Consider the following 7,657-nt stretch of genomic DNA (forward strand, 5'->3'; position numbering starts at 1 on the left):
CCAAAACGTCATCATCTCTACTGCATCTACAGGGGTCCACCTAGCAAATGATGACGTGGGGTTTTGAGCAATAAACTGCTGGGCATATAAATTACTTTGGTCCACCATTAAATTTATAAAATCATCAGAGAAAAATAATTTGAAAAAGTCAATTATTCTGAGACCTGTTGAATCAAATTGGATTCCTGGGATGGCCAAAAACTCAGGAACCTGGGGCTCAAAATTGTCTGGTGGTGGGGTCCATACGGGATCAATCATTTGGGGGGGGGGGGGTCTCAGCTGCTCTACGGGGGCGTCTTTGAGGGGGTCCCTCATCACTAGAGGAGGAAGAGGAGCTTAAGACGAATCCTTCAAATTCCCCGCTTGCATCACTGGCTGTGTCAGAGTCAGAGGCAAGCATGGCATATGCCTCCTCCGCTGAATACATTCTTCTGGATGACTGGGATGACATTTGGGATGACATTTGGGATGCCATTTTTATTTTTGTGTTTCTGTAAGTGTAATGTTTCAACACGTGTATAGTGTTGGGGGGGTACAAACTTTATTTCAACACGGGGGGTATGTAGTGTGTAGTGTGTATGTAGTGCAGAAAAAAAAATACTTTATACAGGAATTTGATCCCAATAAAAAAAAAAAAAATTGAAGGGGTTAAAAAAAAAAAAAAAAAGGTCCTGCGCCAAAAATTGAGCACAGATGTTGGTCAGTAACGTCCGTCACTGAACAGCGCTCAAAGGCAACAGGTGTAAAAACAATTTAAAAAAAAAAAATACCACAGCACTCTCCAAAAAAAAAACAATTTAAAAAAACTGCAGAAAAAAAATGATATCAACCCTGTGCCAAAAATGCTGTTCAGTGATGTAGGTCACTGATCAGCGGCCACAGGACACCCACAAAAGCACCCACAAAAGCAACGTGGGTGTAAAAACAAAACCCCACTGCAATCCCCCCCCCCCCCCCCCCCCCAAAAAAAACTGCAGATCAGTGATGCAGTGATGCGACACTGATTAGCAGTGAGGGGCAGCAGGCAGACAACTGTGGGTGCAACCTGACAGGGTATATATAAAAAAAAAAAACCTGGACCCCCCAAAAGTTGCTGATCAGTTAATTAATTTAAACTGATCAGCACAAAAGGGGGGGCAGCAGTCAGTTGCACAGGCAGCACAACCTTTGGTGCAACTGACAGGTATATATATAAAAAAAAAAAAACCAAAAAGTTGCTGATCAGCACAGATATACTGATCAGCACAAAAGGGGTGCAGCAGACACAAAATATAGCACTCTCTATCACTCTCTATCACTCTCTGTCACTATCTCTCACGATCTGTGACTCTATGACACTGCAGCAGCAGGACACAGGAAGTCACAAGATCCAGGAAGCATCCAACTGCTGGCAGCACGCTACCAGCGGTGATCAGCGGTGATCAGGTAAGTATCAGGCAAGGTTCAGGTATGTATATCACGACAGAGTGGCCGGTGACCGCTCTGCACGCAATTCCAGACCGGAATGGCGTCTGCAGCGCAGTCACCGTTAGTTTAAATGGCGCGCCTTGGCTGTGATTGGTCCGTCGGTCCGACGGACCAATCACAGCCTTGGGGGCAGGTGGGGTGAGGTGTCGTCGTCACCGATGACCCCCTCATGCCCCCTCACACCCGGCGGTGATTGACACCTGTGTTACCGAGCGTCTGATTCGCCGGTAACACAGGAAAACGCTGCGAATGGCTGTTCACATTGAACAGCCAATCACAGCGATCGCCGACGGGGGCATGGGCATGCAGGGACATGTCTGCTGTCAGGGACAGCAGACATCGTCCCTCTGTCACTGCGTCTCGAGACGCAGTGGCACTTTGAAGTCATGACGTATATAAACGTCATGTGTCGGGAAGTACATCCCGGCCATGACGTATATATACGTCAAATGTCGGGAAGGGGTTAAATAATAACACTAAAAGTTGGCTGTCAAGCCCAATATAAAACATACAATTCATAAAGAGCAGGTGCAGCGAAACGCGTCAGGCACTGGTATACAAGAAATGCTGCCATACTTCCCTCAGATTTCATCATCCAATGTGCTCTCTCCTAGCTGCAGCTGGAGTCTGATTCTCTGGTTTACGTTACCCACCACAACATCTACAGGATCCATACCACCGCTTTTGTGGAGGAACACCACCTCTTTAATTTGCCTTCATAAGGATCAAGTGGACTCCCCCTACTTCTGATCTTCCATCTATCATATTCATCACTGTGGAGGAATGCCACCACCCCTATCTCCACTGGAGGAAGTAGTTTGAGGGACGGTAACAACACTGCATACCAGGACGAACCACACTTTTTGCCATTTTTTTTATCATTGGATGCAGCTATTTCTCATTTCTTTATGTTTTTTTTTATGTTTTTTATTGGGCTTAACAGACAACTTTTAAAGTGTTTTTATTTAATAAATGCAAATATTTCTTTATTCATAATGTTGACACTGTTAAAATGTTGATGAGTAAAATGTTGACATGCTAAGAATGTTGACAAGTTAAATGTCGACATGGTCCGATTGACAGCATTAGGGTTAGGCAGCGCGTTGTGAGTTAAAATATAGGCACTAGAGGGAGTTAGGGGGTAGGGATACTTCCTGAAATGCTGAGGAACACAGCTCTGACCCAGAGTGACATTCACACGACCACTAGGACCCAGAAGGTGCCACTCCGGCTGTCAGGACAATGTAAGTCACAGCTTGCCCACAAGGATGAAATGTCGACACGTCATCACAGTTGACAAATGTGAACCTGGTCAACATTGACATTATGACCATGTGGACACTATCATGTCGACATGATGAATTTTGACTGTCTATTTTGTACGCAACCATTTTAGATTTTACATTTTCATAGAAACCTTTTTTACGTCATATGTCAGTAGTACTTGTGTACAGTATTTTGTTTAGGTTACATTACTTCACAGCAGTGCAGAATAATATGCTGGCGCTATGCGTAACTAGTGGATTATAATATAATGCACACATCTCGCCGGCTCACAAAGCACACCATTTGACCAAATAATGAAAATACAATGTCTATTGAAAATCCAGGTAAGATAAAGACAGGCTCACATCCAGAGCTGCCAGTCACAGTGGTGAACTGGTGAAATTTTTATTCAATCTAGCTAGGAACAGATTATGAAAGAGATGAGTCACAGATAGAATTTCCATCCTTCTGTTAAATTGCTTCACTGCTTCTCTGTCAGCAACACTTTAACCAGTTATTAGAACGATGTGCGTTGTGTTTCAATAGACTATAGATTATTAGCTTTAGCAATGCTACGCAAACCTGTAGTTAAATAGAAAATCAAAATACCAGAATGAGCAATAGTGCTTAGATCAATCAAATTACACTTTCAAATAGTATCATAGCACATTCAATAAAAAAAATACACGTTAAGCCAAAAATTTATTTAAAGGGGCAGTATTTTTAAATGGTAGTTATTTTTGCTAAAAAATGTGGACGTTTGTGGCACAGAGGCCCTTATTCTGGTTCACTCGCAAAGGCAAATTCTTAAATGGACAAAACCATGTGCACTGCAGGGGGGCAGATGTAACATGTGCAGAGAGATTTAGATTTGGGTGAGTTATTTTGTTTCTGTGCAGGGTAAATACTGACTGCTTTATTTTAACACTGCAATATAGATCTCACTTTGAAGTAAAACCCCAACCAAATGTAATTCTCTCAAGCACAAGTTACATCTGCCCCACCTGCAGTGCACATGGTTTTGTTCATTTGAGAAGGAATTTGCCTTTGCGAGTGGTCCAGAATAAGGGCCAGAGACTCCAGTCCCGTTATAAATGTTAATGATTTGCAGACGTCTTATTGTGCATAGTGATAAATCATTAAAATAAAAGCTTTTACTGATTAAACAATTGAATCTTTAATAAAAATTGTGTTCATTTAACTCCACCCTATTACAGCAAAAACAATCACAGAGAGAGAGGGAGAGACTGATGCAGCCCACACACGCGCCGATGCCGGCGGTGCGATGCTGTACGATGGGGTGCGCGCTCTCGCGGCACCTCATCGCACAGTACAAAAAGTATGTGCTGCACATACTTTTTGTACTAGCTTTTTCTAGCACAGCATCGCATCGCATGCACATCGTATGCACAAGGCATACGATGCGATGCTGTGTGTGCTAGTTAAGCCCACAACGCACGCTGGAATCGGTGCGTGTGTGGGCTGCATAAGGGCTTGATTAAGACATGGATGCTATGCTGATGTTTGCAGAGTTGTCTGTTGGCATCTGGATCACATTACACAAGTGTTTATGATGAATACCGCCAGAGAGTGCACTGAAATTTTGTACACAGGGAACTGGTATTAATTTCGGTAGGTGTGTCTGGGTGGTAAAAGAGGGATGGTACCCAGACGCAGGCAGGTCATATTCAGTAACTGTATCAACTAGCATGTGTTCAAAAGGACATTCTGAGCAACTATAGGGCAAAGTGGCACATGAGAGACCCAGCTGGAGGCCATCACTATACAGATGCCATTGGCTTGTGGACCCTCAGTTAGTGTATTCGCTTTGCTGTCCATGCTCCTGTCCATGAACCGTTACCACTGCGCCCGGCACACTTTACCATTCCTAAACAAAATGTTAAAAATGCATGTTGACCATGTCAAGTTGACCTTCAATGTTGACCTTATGCATTTTGACCCTTTAGTGTTGCAGTATTGACTATCGACCGATCATCCAGATCCCAAGTTGTGTGTAGATGATTTTTATGTGGTTCCATACTTATGGAGACAATGCATATATTGCCCGTCAGGCAATATATGAACTTTGCCTATGTAAAAAATCCCATGAGAGCCCGTCTTCAGTTTCTGAGCATGCATAGTACGAGAACAGACAAGATGCCCTCTATCCAGGCCACCTTCTTTCTGGCCAGCAGCACTGTACACTCTGCACACCGGGGCCTCAGGCTCTAACATACCTCCCAACTTTGAAGTCTTGCAAGGAGGGACAAACGTGAGCGCCATAGGTGCATGCCCGAAATTAGGGTGTGTGGCTTGCTGCAAAAGAGGATGTGGCCATGCCCCCCCCCCCATTTTGTCTCTGTGGGGGCATGGTCCGGAGGCTCTGTGAGCCTCTAGCCATGCCCCCAGCCCCTCTGGCTGCCAGAATAGACGCTGTGCGCACAGCGTTTATTTAGTGCTGGTCACCAACTTGCAGGGGGGATTCCCAACTCCCCCCCCCACGCTGCAGGCCGCGGGAGGGACGTGGGAACGTCCCCGAAAACCAGAACGTTCCTGCGGTATTCGGGACAGTTGGGACGTATGCTCTAATACGCATGTGCAGAGCTCCGATAAAAAGACACGGTGGCCATTTTCATGGTGATTTATTTACTGCAGATGCTGAATGCAGGGAAAATGCCTGCACCATTTTCTTGGTGACGATTTGTGCTTTTGCTGCCACCATCGGGGACTCCAGAAAAATGATTATGAAGAAAGAGGCCCACACCGCACCCGCTGCACCCATTACAAACACGCCAGTGGTGCTTTTATAGTGGCATACCCTGAGGAGGAGCTTGGTTTACTGATGAGATATTTTACAAGATTGCCGCGTACAGGAGAAATCAATATCTAGGTAGAGCCCATCATATATGCTGCAATATTATGACATTTCATCCTAGCAAATTGTTATCATGGCAGTTAGTGTCTACAATAGAAATTGATAGTGATAATCGACTCTGAGTCAGGCAGGCAGCAGCTGAGTTCACTGGAAGGAAAACACTTGTGGTTTATACATTAAAGAAAATTGCCACAAATCATTTTGCATGGCATCAAAACAACTGAACCGCATATAATGTCATTTACACAGCATTACAAGTCATTTAGCTTGAAGCCAGACCATTTAACATAAGAGTTAAGTGCTCTGAGATTTAAGTCACTTTAAAAGTATGATACTCATCTGTAGTGGAAATGAACCCGTTCAACTGCAACACACACACAGTAGGAAATAAGACATTGGAGGTTATTCTGATTCACTCGGAAAGGCACAATCGCTCTCTAATGGACAAAACCATATGCACTGAAGGTGGGGCAGATGTAACATGTGCAGAGAGAGTTAGATTTGGGTGTTTTATTGTTTCTGTGCAGGGTAAATACTGGCTGATTTATTTTTATGCTGCAATATAGATCGGGGTTGCCTATCCAACCCTCTCCTTCAGGGAGAAAATGCTCTGTTCCTGGACTTCCCTGGTAATGTATGACTGCCATCACCGGTGGTGAAACACATTTCTTGTCATACATTACCAGGGATGTCCAGAAACAGAGCATTTTCTCCCTGAAGGAGAGGGTCAGGTAGACAACCCTGAGCACTGAGCCGCCTGCGTCACATGAGGGTGCGCAGCGGATAATGTTGCAAGGACCAGCACATCCATTCAAATAATTCATCTATTTATTCAATAATAAAGAATAGAAAAAAAACATAAAAATTGGTCATAAGGGCATTAGGTGCTTATCAACGGGCAGCAGCTGAAGACAACCATGACATCCGTGAGCCGATCAACACCCTGACAGCCCGTTTCGGTACCCATGTAGCTCTCTCAGATTTGAGGAACCGAAACGGGCCGTCAGGGTGTTGATCCCTATGGATGTGCTGGTTTGCTACATGATGGTCCTTTGGATTTATATACAGTATGTGGCCATCTGGTTTTACATATACATTTTAAATATAAAGTGAGTGCTAGAGGGATAATTATTAATAAAGGAAAGAATAGGAAACCGTAAGAAAGAAAATGGGCATGTAGAAGAAAAAAATGGTTCTAAAAATGTTTACACTCTTCTCTGAGAGTATTGTGAGTCCGTGGGTGTTGGAACCTATACTCTCCTTATTTCTAGCGCCAAACACCATCGGGTGGCGTGGAGGAAATTAGCGGCCAGAGCTTCTCGCTGTTCTCCAGAACCATCCACAGGGCAAGGCCGCAATAGACAGAGCTAAGGAGAGTATAGGTTCCAACAGCCACGGACTCACAATGCTCTCAGAGAAGAGTGTAAACATTTTTAGAACCATTTTTTCCCCTAAAGCCACAGTTGCATTTTCTTTCTGTTTCTGCTTGTCGGGATGTCACGACAGTTGTTATCCCAGCTGGTTCCTACGGCTTCCGACAGTACAATGACAGTCGGTATTCCGTGTTCTGAGTGTTGGAAAGTCTGCAAATTGTCGGAAACTTTGACAATCCACGGCCTTTTCCGACCAAACAGATCCGACTTTAAAAAAAAAAAGTGCACTTGCTGTTTAAGGAGCTCCTGCGGTAGACCTTGCTCTTGGCACTGAATCTGTTTGACGCTTTTGCCTTGTAATATCACTGAAGCTCATGAGATATTTATTCAGATCATTTGGATACTGAATAACTAAACTAATATCCTAAATTATGTTTTTTTCTCTGATGTACTGCCTGTATGTATAACCCCTGATGAAGTCTGTATAAGACAAAACACGTAGGGTTATTTTGTCTAATGAACCATATCTCTGGCGATGATTATTGAGAGAGAGAGAGAGAGAGAGATTTTTTTCTTTTTTTTGGGGGGGGGGGGGGGGGGGTTGGTAGAGATTCACAGCACCCTGCTGACACCAACAGTTGCAGGCAGTATCTGGGGTATATATGTCTACCCTCCT

This window comes from Crinia signifera, chromosome 1 (genome assembly GCF_055691185.1).
Source record: "Crinia signifera chromosome 1, ASM5569118v1, whole genome shotgun sequence".
In the NCBI taxonomy this organism is placed as follows: Eukaryota; Metazoa; Chordata; class Amphibia; order Anura; family Myobatrachidae; genus Crinia; species Crinia signifera.